Source organism: Amia ocellicauda, chromosome 1, assembly GCF_036373705.1.
Source record: "Amia ocellicauda isolate fAmiCal2 chromosome 1, fAmiCal2.hap1, whole genome shotgun sequence".
Taxonomy (NCBI): domain Eukaryota; kingdom Metazoa; phylum Chordata; class Actinopteri; order Amiiformes; family Amiidae; genus Amia; species Amia ocellicauda.
This window is the reverse complement of record NC_089850.1, coordinates 1,738,878-1,752,671: the sequence shown is the minus strand read 5'-3', so window position 1 is coordinate 1,752,671 and position 13,794 is coordinate 1,738,878.

The following is a 13,794-nucleotide window of genomic DNA, read 5'->3' as shown; positions in this document are numbered from 1 at the left end:
TAGGTTTACAGCACTGTTTCCTAACCACTGCACCAGCTGATATACAATTTTAAGTAGCCTATAGCTGTTGCTGCCAGCTGTCATGACTAATTGTATAAACTACTATAAATTATTGGGGTTATAGTCTCAAATGAATGTATCAATTAAAAACATACATTATAATAAATAATACAAAATAGTGTGTGCGTGTGTGTGTGTGTGCGTGCGTGTGCGCGTGCGCATGTCTGTGTCTGTGTCTGTCTCTGTGTGTGTGTCTGTGTCTGTCTGTCTGTCTCTCTCTCAGTTCAAGTCAAGGTGCTTTATTGACATGACATTCATTTGTATTGTCAAAGCGATTGAACAGACAGACAGACAGACATACATACATACATTATTATTATTAATAATAATAATATTAATAATAATAATAATAATAATAATAATAATAATAATAATATTTCTTAGCAGACGCCCTTATCCATGGTGACTTACAAGTGCAAAAATACAGTTAGGTAAAGGCATCAATCATTACAAATTCAATTTACATAAAACATATTATATTAATACTAGCATTAGAAGTAGTTTGTATACAGACTGAGCAGATTAGATTTAGCAGGACAAGTAAAGGGTCAACAAGGTCGATTTGTTAGAGACTCCTGTCAGTAATGAAAGATTACACAGTGCTGAAATAGCCTACAGATGTCTGGTGTGAATTTGTTTATGACTTAATCGTTTCTCAAAATAGGCAGAAATTGTTTCTGTTAATGGGCGATTGACACTAGGTAAATGACGACCGTGGGATCGCATCTTCCTAGTGCACATCAAAGAGAGACATCTGCTATTTGTATCTTCTGATTTCATGAACAGCCATAAGATGTTACGTCATTTTTCCTATAAAGCTGTACTCATGTTTGTAAACATTAAGTCTCACTGAAGGAATTATTCCTGACGTGGGGCTTCCGAGCGGCTCGATTTAAAGTTCTATTTGCTTTATCTCCGCGACTTCTCCACTTATTTCTGAGACGGTTCTACACTTTTGTTTCTTATTTTCTTTTACAACAATTGTAACATAGAAATAAAGGGGAAAGGGGAAACCATTACATTGACATGCTAAATGCATAAAGTAGAAATATAAATTCTCTTTACAGTTTTAAGAATGCTTTAGTTGAACTGTAACATTAGCACATTGCACATGGCATCACATTGAAGCATTGTATCCATTATAACGAAACAAACAAGAAAACAGTTTGTCATTCACACTTGGCATATTAATTAACTTAGTTACCCAATCACCATATACACTCACCTAAAGGATTATTAGGAACACCTGTTCAATTTCTCATTAATGCAATTATCTAACCAACCAATCACATGGCAGTTGCTTCAATGCATTTAGGGGTGTGGTCCTGGTCAAGACAATCTCCTGAACTCCAAACTGAATGTCTGAATGGGAAAGAAAGGTGATTTAAGCAATTTTGAGCGTGGCATGGTTGTTGGTGCCAGACGGGCCGGTCTGAGTATTTCACAATCTGCTCAGTTACTGGGATTTTCACGCACAACCATTTCTAGGGTTTACAAAGAATGGTGTGAAAAGGGAAAAACATCCAGTATGCGGCAGTCCTGTGGGCGAAAATGCCTTGTTGATGCTAGAGGTCAGAGGAGAATGGGCCGACTGATTCAAGCTGATAGAAGAGCAACTCTGACTGAAATAACCACTCGTTACAACCGAGGTATGCAGCAAAGCATTTGTGAAGCCACAACACGTACAACCTTGAGGCGGATGGGCTACAACAGCAGAAGACCCCACCGGGTACCACTCATCTCCACTACAAATAGGAAAAAGAGGCTACAATTTGCACAAGCTCACCAAAATTGGACAGTTGAAGACTGGAAAAATGTTGCCTGGTCTGATGAGTCTCGATTTCTGTTGAGACATTCAGATGGTAGAGTCAGAATTTGGCGTAAACAGAATGAGAACATGGATCCATCATGCCTCGTTACCACTGTGCAGGCTGGTGGTGGTGGTGTAATGGTGAGGGGGATGTTTTCTTGGCACACTTTAGGCCCCTTAGTGCCAATTGGGCATCGTTTAAATGCCACGGCCTACCTGAGCATTGTTTCTGACCATGTCCATCCCTTTATGACCACCATGTACCCATCCTCTGATGGCTACTTCCAGCAGGATAATGCACCATGTCACAAAGGTCGAATCATTTCAAATTGGTTTCTTGAACATGACAATGAGTTCACTGTACTAAACTGGCCCCCACAGTCACCAGATCTCAACCCATTAGAGCATCTTTGGGATGTGGTGGAACGGGAGCTTCGTGCCCTGGATGTGCATCCCACAAATCTCCATCAACTGCAAGATGCTATCCTATCAATATGGGCCAACATTTCTAAAGAATGCTTTCAGCACCTTGTTGAATCAATGCCACGTAGAATTAAGGCAGTTCTGAAGGCAAAAGGGGGTCAAACACAGTATTAGTATGGTGTTCCTAATAATCCTTTAGGTGAGTGTACGTTAAGTGGTTTTATTCTTCTTTTCAGTCTATTTTGAACAAATAGTTGGCTTTCAATTGTTTTATTATTAACCATTGGGTTCCGTTGAAGTAGTATTAAGAGACAGCATTCTATCCCCACTAACCTGATCTCCAGGGAGGCTAGCTGGAGTCAGGGGACTGTCATGTGACACCTCCGGTGGGTCAAATAGGTTTGAAAGATTCAGGTCAGTGTCTAATGTGTCTGGATCAAGTGTTGGTGGTTATTTCTCCTGGGGTCCACACCCCAACCTCTCTAAACACCCAGGCAGTATGTAGTGGTGTTTTGGCCCTGTAAGATTTGAGCTTGTCATGGTGCACAACCTTGGCTTTACTATTGGGAGTCTTTTTAATTAGATAAAAAAGGTCATCCAGTTGACCCAATACAAAATATGGTCCATCGTAAGCTGGCAGGAATTCGCAAACTCTTTTCTTCACACACTTTGTGCCCTTTAACAAATACCAGACAGCCTCACCAATCTGATACTGTAACTGATGGGCTCACTCTGATGTTTGACCAAGGACGTCTCGAGCAATCTGGTGTGCTTTTTCCATTTGCTCTCGTAGCCTTACAACATACTCAGGCTGGGTCAGGTAGGACTCATCATCGGGTGGTTGGCCTGCAAACAGGTCAATGGGCTCTGTGATCTCACGTCCTAGGAACATCATGTTAGGTGTAATTCCCGTATAGCTGTACTTGGTGGCACGATAGGCCATGAGAGAAAAAAGGAATCATGATATCCCAGTCCCAGTGGCACCACTCAGCTGTTGTGGCCAGTAGGCTTCTGCAGAGTGGCATTAAACCTTTCCACTTGACAATCAGATTGAGGTTAGAAAGGGCATGGTTCTCATCTCCTCAATCCCCAGTAGTTCACACATTCTCCGGAAAATATCAGACTCAACGTTAGAGCCTTGATCACTGGGCAGTGTATGATGTGCGCCATACCTGTTGCATACCCACTTAGTGAAATAATCATACACAACCAATATGTTGCAATTATGTCAATCAGTCACATTAAGTGGGCACTTTTCAGTTATTTGTAATCCTTCTAATGGGAGCCTTTCACAGTTCTCCCTGTCTTTTGCGGTCTCTGGTAGTCTGCTTTCCCTTCAGCCATGCGTCTTTGGATTTGGTGCGGGAGCTGCTGCGCTCCATGTGTGATCTGTCTGTGCTCAGTAGGTTGCTCTCCTGAGTGAGAGGATCTCTCAGCCTATATAGGCAAGTAGGGAAACAAGGGCACAGGTGAAAACAATCAGGGGAGTGAGTTCAGGTGAGTCCACGTAGGAATGCTGGTTGGTGACGTGCAACAGCCAAAAGAACAATAATAAACCAATTACCCTAATTAAGGAAATCATAATAAAACCACACAAAATATGAATAAGAGAAGCAGTGCTTCATTATAAATAAACTCGTGAATCAAACAATGTCACAAAGGGTGCCAAGGGTTTTGTGAATCTCTTTATTTCCTTATTTCACTTGTTTTATTATTACTAATTGATTATTGATTTGTTGGATTGTTTTCACTTTATATTCACGTTTGTGTGAGTACACGAGCCACTGACCGCTAAAGTGGCACTATACGGTGCCCCATCCTTTACTCACAGCCACCTCACCTGTTTGCACTCAGCGGACAATCTGCATAAGAGCCGCCCTGAATGGAGGAGAAGGAGTGCAGCGGAGAGACAGCAGTTTAGAGCACCAGTGGTGGTGGCGGCAGCGGCACCACCACCACCACCACCACCACCCCCCCCCCCCCCCCCCAGGTAACCGTAACCGTAAACCATAACCATAACCGTAACCGGAGGACTATAGGGAAGGCAGCGTGCTCGGCTGTGGAGTGCGGATATACCGGCTATGAGGTTACCAGCCGGTGGAAGTTTAGCCTCCAGGGGTGCTAAGGGTCTTTGCGGGAATGCCAGTTAAAGGAACTTTTGCTGCTGGGCTCTGTTCTCCTGGTGCTGTCAAGGGAAATAAGCAAGTGACTGTACTTGAATTGACGGAGAGTGATTAAGTGGACATTGAACTTTGGACTCGAGTTCGTATTCAGATTTACCTTCTTAGGGCTGGGAACAAGGTCCACAAAATAGTGGACGGCACCCCAGATTCTGGATCAGGCAGCAGGGAGGGAGAGAGAGGCGCAGTAAAGGGTGAGAAAGGAATGTAAAACCTCTATCTTCTGTGTGCATGTGTGTAGCACTTACCTGAGCGTGAGCGGGTCCTTTCTCTGAACCCATCTATCCTTTCTCTCTCCCCCTTCTCTGGTTTGATTGCTGGCTGCACTGATGAGCGGTCTGATCGGGGAGGAGTGCTGCAGGGAGGGACCTACATCCCTAGCCGGCACAGGAGCCTTTCTTTCAGGCCAACTCGGGACTTGCATTATTAGTGCCACTGGATATTCTTTGCTGCTGTTTTTTTATGTTTTTATGTTTTAGGATTTTAGTATAGTTATTTTTGTAGTTTAGCTTTTGTATTGAAGGAGTACAATTATGTTGCTAGTTTGGAGTTATGGTCACTGTGGGGCATCGGTTAGAATGCACGAGTCTTCGTTCTCCATAAACGTCATCCTTTATTCCAAATTGGATCTTTAAGGTTACAGGTGGATAGAGATGTGGTTCTACACAAGGAATCATAAATAATAGATTTCTTAGTATAGTCAGACAAATAATAATGATTAATAACAATAAAATAAATAGTTATTAGATATTAGTCTATGTAGATGTAGAAATATTCAAATAGACAATAATATGCTCTTAAAGAAACTATATGAAACAATATGACTGAGGGACGAGCTGTACCACACGTTATATGAATCATATAAACAGTAATAATAATAACGGCACATAATTCTCCTTTATAGGGCAAACAACATAAGGTTTCCATTACTTAACAACAATTACAATGCAAGCCTTAAATGTTAGTGTTAACTAACTGTATACGTCGCAAACAGATGGTAAACGGAAATTGCTGAGTCATTCAACGGCAATCATTAAACAGTCCGAAAACACAATAAAGTTGCTCATCCTCACAAACACTTACTTATAGTGTGTAAATATGATAATACTCAAAATTTTCTGCATGCACAAATCCACCAAAGCAAGATTAACTTTGTAAACAACACTCAAAGTCCCAGTTTCCTGTCGCCTCACAATAACTAAATGACTTCCGCGTAAGAACGTGACAGTATTTCAGGCAGTCATATGCTAATACAGTCTTTTAGCACCCTCTGCTGGACTGGCTTGCAGTTTCCTTTTCAACAGCTTTTGTATTGTTTTAGTATTGTATTTCCCAGATAATTAAAGGCAATTTTAACTATTTTAGATTAGGACTGATCCCTGGGGAATAGCAGACTTCATGCCCTGCTAGTTGCCCCTTTTTACCCCCTTGTAGTGATTTGTGTCGTGAATATTTAGCTGTGTCCAATAAATATTTCTTATTGACTTCTTGAAGGCTGTGGTGTATGTAACTGAGATCTTGCTGAACCTGCACGGCGAATCCTCGGTGGTGGCGAGTCCCCATCTTGCATTAATAAACTGGGATGGCATAGTGCAACTAGGTTTGGGTTCGGTCATGCCTCGCCCGTGACACTTAATAATAATGCATGGGACCTAAAGATGTCATCCACAGACAGCTCATCTGTTAAAGAGCCTAAACCGCGAATTGTGGCAAACAAAATACACTGAAAACTCAGGATTTGCCTGAAGATACTGCAAAGATGGTGGCGGAAGATGCTACGTGCCAGGATGAGGTGAAGAAACAACTGCTGCCACTGTCCAGTGTGACCCAGGAAATAAGGGCAGAACTTGCACAGTTAAAACAAGATCGAGATGCCATGAATGATTGAATTGGAATGGCAGAAAATGTCGGAGCTGGAAGAGTGAAGAAACGCCAGGGAGACGGGGAACAGCAACATGGCAGCACAGATGAGCGAGATACAGAGGGAATTGCGCTTGATTAAACAGAAGTCTCAGGACCTGGAAGATCGGCATAGGAGAGCTAATGTGAAAATCGTTGGCTTACCTGAGCGTGCTGAACAGGGAGACATGTTCTTTTCGGCCAGTCTTGGACGCATTTTATGTTTGGGGCCTACTGCTTCCCTGGAGATCGAGCACGGACATTGCATAGCAGCTATGGACCGGATGTCAAATGGAAAACCTAGGCTGGAATTCAATTTCTTTGCTCTCAAGACTGAGAGGGTCCTAAGTGCTGCTAGGGAAGTGGGCGACTTGGAGTGGGAAGGTAGTCGGCTAAAATTTTTTCGTGATTACTCCAAGGAAACCAATAATCAGAGATGTAAGTTTACACCTGACAAGTTGCTCCTGTGTGAGAAAGGGATTAAAATTACTCTAGCCTACACTGCCATCTTGCGATTTATAGTGGGGGTCTCAAGTGAAATCCTTTTCCGATTTTTCAGAAGCAGAAAGGTTCAATAACTGACTGAAGCTGAAGTAGCTGTCCACTTTTTACTTTGGGCAGGCTTACTCTCTAATCCATCTATTTTACATTTTATTTTTGTATTTCCTTTCATCTAAACATATACTGTATTTACGCCAATGGGGTGGGGATCAATTGTTTTTTTGGTGCCAAGGGTCTATGTGTATACATGTGTGGATGCTTATTTGGGAGCAATTTCTGGCGTTGAGTTGTGAACTGTTCATCGTTCGTATGGTACCTTGGACACAATATGTTCTGGGTCACTGTTGTACCAGATATAACTTATACAAAAAGATCTGGACGACAATGTGAATATATTTAGAGTGACTGCCATTGTTGGTTTCAACCACATATTTTGAAAGGCTACAAGGGGAGAGATTCATTTTAGGAAACAGAACATTCCTTTTAATTTAAGTATATATCTTTTTATACCCTCACTGTGTATGTGCGTTTTTTATTATAATTGTTATGGTAGGAAATGTTTTCATAATGCGACGGCATCCCATTCCCCATCCCCCTTGTGTAAATTCTAAATTCTAAATTTGTAAAATGTATACAACACTGTACCATAGTATGTGTTGTAGAACTGTAGTATATTACAAGGTACTACAGTACTCAATAGTGTACTATAGTATATCACAGTATACTACAGTTTAACAGTAGTAGTAGTATATTGTGTATTATGGTATAATAAAGTTTAATACAGTATGTGTTGTACGACAGTAGTAATAGCTATAATACATCGCAAGATAATACAGTATACTATACTATAGTACCATAGTATTTGTTGTAGAACTGTAGTACTTGTTATACTATACTATAGTACATGACAAGGTACTACAGTATACTATCAATCATATGTTTAGGTTGCATTTATTATTATTGACAATACAAAATGTTGTGAAATGTTATGGGGCGCTATATAAAGTTGTGTGATTTATTATTATTGTAAGGATTTCGTCTTTGTCGCAGCAAATAATGGAGGGGACACAGGATTCAAAGAACAGGAACTTTTATTGAGCACCGTTACTTTTCCGTTTGGAGTGACCATCTTTCTCCCCACTAAACTACTACACTACTACTACCCCTGAACTGCCTGGAACCGGGCACCCCTATTTAATTCCTCTGGCCCCGTGACTGGCTCCTCCAATCACGGCGCCTCCCGTGCTCCCACGCAGGGCCAACCTTTAACCCCGCTATAACACAAGCATGCACGCCACACGAACACAACACACAGCACACACACTACAAACCCCCAATACACAGACAGTACGCACATACACACAGCCCCCGTGTCTCCCATTAAGTCATTATTATTATTAAGTTGGCCTTTGTAAGTATGACACAAATGTATTTAAAACTATGTATTACTATGCAGGTTCATATGATTGTAACCACACAGCAGAAGTATAATAATTTGGAATAGGAGCATCATTCATATTTTTGTAAAAGTATGCAGCTTAGTAATTGTATATGGCAGGTACGTTCATATTTTTAGTCATAGTATGTAAGTTAGTATAAGTAAATGTAAGTTGTTATTAGTATTAATAGTAGTATTAGTGGTAGGAATGGAAGTAGTAACAATAGTTGTAAATAATATGAATCGCAAAGTTAGAAAAAGAGATTGAATAGAGGCCAGTTTAAATGTATTAACACGACGTGTCAGTACTTACAGAGTAGAAATTGTCAGAGGAGACGTGCTTTAAAATACCATTATTATTCCTGGCACATTAAGGCAGTGCAGACTGGGAAGGGGGCGTGGTTTAGGACGTGAAAATGCGTTTGTTTGCAGCACAAAATAGTGCCAAATATAACATTAGAGAGCCCTTCCTTCAAAATCCAGCAGAGCATAGTCGAAAATTTTTGTGGGGACTTTATTTTAAACTATTATGTTATATCGTTGTTTTCATGACGTGCTTTAAACATTCCATTACTATGCGTTCATTCACAGTATAGGCACTTTCTAATACTATAAATAAAGGATGGATATGCTCTGACAAACTGTATGATTACGATCTGCTTATATTTACTTATTATGAATTTAAAAGACCGGTGTCTACCAGTATACATTCAAAATAGTAAGCATTTAAAGTTATATTAAACACATACATGCAATGTTTTAACGCAGAGCGCAATGGGATAATAGGGATTAATAGCAGGCTGACAGGCTCGTAGACTCGGCTGCACTTTTAAACAGCACCGCGCTCACATGTGCGCTAATAATCGGTACTAAAGTCCCGTATATACGAGCTTAATGTGCTGTTATTATTATTAGTAACCTTAGTGGAATACTATTAGTATAGAAAGCAGTTAACGAATGTAATTTAGTATGTAAGTAGTAGCAGTGAATAAATATTAGTATGTACAACAGTATTAAACTGATATAATGTAGTATATATGATATGATGCAGTATTGTATGGGGATATCGTATGGTATTAATTTAAAGCAGGTAAAATCATAGAGAACATGCTGTATATAGGGAATGAAATGAGACATGTCGGCTTTTTCTAACCAAGTCTCGTAGCGCTGTTAACAAGACTGAATAATATGGAATAATAACATGACAAATAATTCGTATTAAAGCCCTGTGTACACACATTGAATGTAGTATAATTATTATTAGTAGTGGCAGTGTTATAAATATTATAATTATACAGTATTTAATACAGAAATCAATAATACAGCTGTGACTGCAGTGGAAATCACAGTGCAACGCGCACGGCGCAGGGTATACCAGAGACAGAGGAGGAATCGAATGATGGGAATCGTGACCGCTGATTGGCTACTGACTGGGTCGTACTTTGCATAAACACCGCTGATTGGCTGCCGGCCGTTTAGTTGGTCCGTTTGTGCGCGAGAATCCGTTCCACCATTCAAGTCAATGGGATTTTTGGGGGTTTTAATCGATCATATCTCATTAAATATCGATCCCAGCCGCACAAAAAGCACAAGCAACCTGAACAGTATCATAATGAACAACTGTGTGAAGTTTGGCGTCTGTACGTTAAGAATTGTAGGAGGAGTAGCAGTCCGGACGAACGGAAGAATAATAATAAAGCTTTTGTAAGAGAACAAGACTGCGTGTGAAAGGCCGTGTGGCCACCAAAGCGTTATCCGCAGCTGAAAACGCCAGGCGCTGGTCTGAATGCACCGGCTGCGAGCGCTTGACAGCGCTTTGGAGGCGCAGCGCTGTTTCAGTGCTTTGATACGGAATATCCGCGGACGTCATGTGTTGAAGTACCTAATGTTGCAGATTGTTGGTGTTGCTAACAAATACTGACTGTACAATGTCGGCACAAGGCAGAGCGAAGCCTCAAGCGCGTAGAGAGGGAGGACGGATGGGCGGTGTGGCGTTTGTCCCGCCCCTCCTCCACTGTGATTGGACGGCTGGGTAAAAAGTGACAGTGACAAGCGCTGCGTTTTACCCGAAGTTGAACATTTTTCAACTCTCGGCGATCAGAAAAGAACGCGCAGCGCTCAGCGCCGCGTCATGCTGCCAGTGTTTTAAAAACGCGGCGCTCCCATTGCAACAAATTGAAAAAAGACGCCGACCTCAGGAAGAAACGCTTTGGTGGACACACAGGCTAATAAATCTTTTGTAAGAGAACAAGACTCTGCATGTTTTCACATGCAGACTAACTAGAAGTTGCATGCAACTTTAAGGCTTCCATGTTGTATCAGTAGGTTTCAGATTTAAGCAGGCATTTGTAGTTTAAATGCATGTGTTATTAAATGTGTAATTTTCAATTCTAATCCACTGTAGTATACATTTGAGGTTTTCAATCTTTTGTCACTTGAAGTGTGTATTTCAATGTCAGTGAAGAATTATATTAATTTCTTGATTGCATGCATCAATTTTGTAAGGTACCATTGTATTTATCACTTAATTCAAGCATATACACTCACCTAAAGGATTATTAGGAACACCATACTAATACTGTGTTTGACCCCCTTTCGCCTTCAGAACTGCCTTAATTCTACGTGGCATTGATTCAACAAGGTGCTGAAAGCATTCTTTAGAAATGTTGGCCCATATTGATAGGATAGCATCTTGCAGTTGATGGAGATTTGTGGGATGCACATCCAGGGCACGAAGCTCCCGTTCCACCACATCCCAAAGATGCTCTATTGGGTTGAGATCTGGTGACTGTGGGGGCAAGTTTAGTACAGTGAACTCATTGTCATGTTCAAGAAACCAATTTGAAATGATTCGACCTTTGTGACATGGTGCATTATCCTGCTGGAAGTAGCCGTCAGAGGATGGGTACATGGTGGTCATAAAGGGATGGACATGGTCAGAAGCTCAGGTAGGCCGTGGCATTTAAACGATGCCCAATTGGCACTAAGGGGCCTAAAGTGTGCCAAGAAAACATCCCCCACACCATTACACCACCACCAGCCTGCACAGTGGTAACAAGGCATGATGGATCCATGTTCTCATTCTGTTTACGCCAAATTCTGACTGTACCATCTGAATGTCTCAACAGAAATCGAGACTCATCAGACCAGGCAACATTTTTCCAGTCTTCAACTGTCCAATTTTGGTGAGCTTGTGCAAATTGTAGCCTCTTTTTCCTATTTGTAGTGGAGATGAGTGGTACCCGGTGGGGTCTTCTGCTGTTGTAGCCCATCCGCCTCAAGGTTGTACGTGTTGTGACTTCACAAATGCTTTGCTGCATACCTCGGTTGTAACGAGTGGTTATTTCAGTCAAAGTTGCTCTTCTATCAGCTTGAATCAGTCGGCCCATTCTCCTCTGACCTCTAGCATCAACAAGGCATTTTCGCCCACAGGACTGCCGCATACTGGATGTTTTTCCCTTTTCACACCATTCTTTGTAAACCCTAGAAATGGTTGTGCATGAAAATCCCAGTAACTGAGCAGATTGTGAGATACTCAGACCGGCCCGTCTGGCACCAACAACCATGACACGCTCAAAATTGCTTAAATCACCTTTCTTTCCCATTCAGACATTCAGTTTGGAGTTCAGGAGATTGTCTTGACCAGGACCATACCCCTAAATGCATTGAAGCAACTGCCATGTGATTGGTTGGTTAGATAATTGCATTATTGAGAAATTGAACAGGTGTTCCTAATAATCCTTTAGGTGAGTGTATGTGAAGTTTGCATTGTGTCATTCAAGATGCAGAATGCAATTCCCAAGTTTGACCACATGATGGAGGTAGAGGTCTACATAAGGAATGTCATGATGTGGCTGACAAGTGAAGCTGTCATTTTGGTTGGTGAACAGCAGCCAGCTTTTGTGTCCTCTCAACTTTGACAGATCTTTGTACTAGTCTAATCACTGACAATTTAAGTACATTAGGCTATAGTTCTGAAGATATTTGCTATCATAAGTGACATATTGTAACACAATTTGGTGATTTTTTCAATTTTGCTGTTAGGTTTTTATGGGGTCAATTTCATGCTTTAATAAATATGCGTATTTTGTATTTGTGCAGAGTAATTTGCTTGTGGCTGCCATGTTTTTGAATGCAGTCACTTGTGCCTTGCAGACATGATAGATGGCAGTGTAATACATGCAAAGTTTCAGGGAACTGGGCTTTAGAGTTCCGGAGTATTAGCTGTTTTCATTTTCGCACATGGACACATGTTAAATCCAACATTGCGGCTTAACCATGTACCTCACAAACTTAATTATCAGGTTTTATGTTCAATGCACAGACGTAGACATAGGTGCATTCCAGTGTAGAGGTAATGTGATACTTGTCTGAAGCGACGCATACGTTGTTTTTCATTAGCCCACAGCACCGATGTTTTTCACTTGGGCAACTAGCCTTTAAAACCCTTGGTAGGACTCTGTACTAGTGTCATGCATGCCAATTTTTGTCACAGTGGGTATAAGTGGCATGGATTAGAAGGCACCAAAGCTGGAATCAGAGAATGTGACATGGCAGACAAAGCGTGCGCCCGGGGAACTTCTGATGAACAAGTGTAATAGTAGGGCATAAGGTATGCATGTGTATGAAGTGGCATATGCATGTGTCCGTTGGTTTTGGAGAAGAAGATTTTTGTAGCATTTTACAATTTCGCCTCTAATCGCAACATGGCGGTGGCACCATGTGACCGACACGTGTAGTTTTCACTGCATTTGTAGGTATAAGTTGTGTCTACAACACTTGCGAGTTTCATGAGTTTTAATGCATGTATGAGTGTTTTAGGGGCATTAGAAGTTTTGGCGGATGGAAAAAAAAATTTAAAAAATAACTAGATTTGCATCAGTTGAACTTCGTGCATGGAAGCCTAATAAAAATCCTAACAGATACAATAGGCTTCCAGCACTTTGTTCATGGAAGCCTAATAATAATAATAAAAATCCTAACAGAAACAATATGCTTCCAGCTCTTCGTGCATGGAAGCCTAATAATAATGTTTTCACATGCAGACTAATAATAAATTATACTTATGTGTAACTGGGACTGACTGGGAGAGACTGAGAAACAGAGCATTGCTTGCAAGATGCAGGATGTGCTTTTTGTTTTCTTTTTCATTCGTTTTTTCTTTGGTGCCATGTTCATTTTAACTTTTTACTTTGTAGATTTTTTTGTCCAGTCTGGCAACACAGGGCACTGTAGTTATGCTAACAGGTGTTCTGTGTATTGCACTGACGGAATTTTCCTTTTGTTCAGGAGGGTGGGTGGGGGTGGTTTCAACAGTGTTTCAATATGTTAATGTAGTTGCAAATCATAATAGAATTGTGTGTTTGCAGATTTCCTTTGATAACATGGCAGTAATTGATTATTTACATACGTTTAAGATCATGACCTGGAATGTTCATGGTATTAATAATCCAATAAAGCACAAAAAGATTATGAATTTTGTA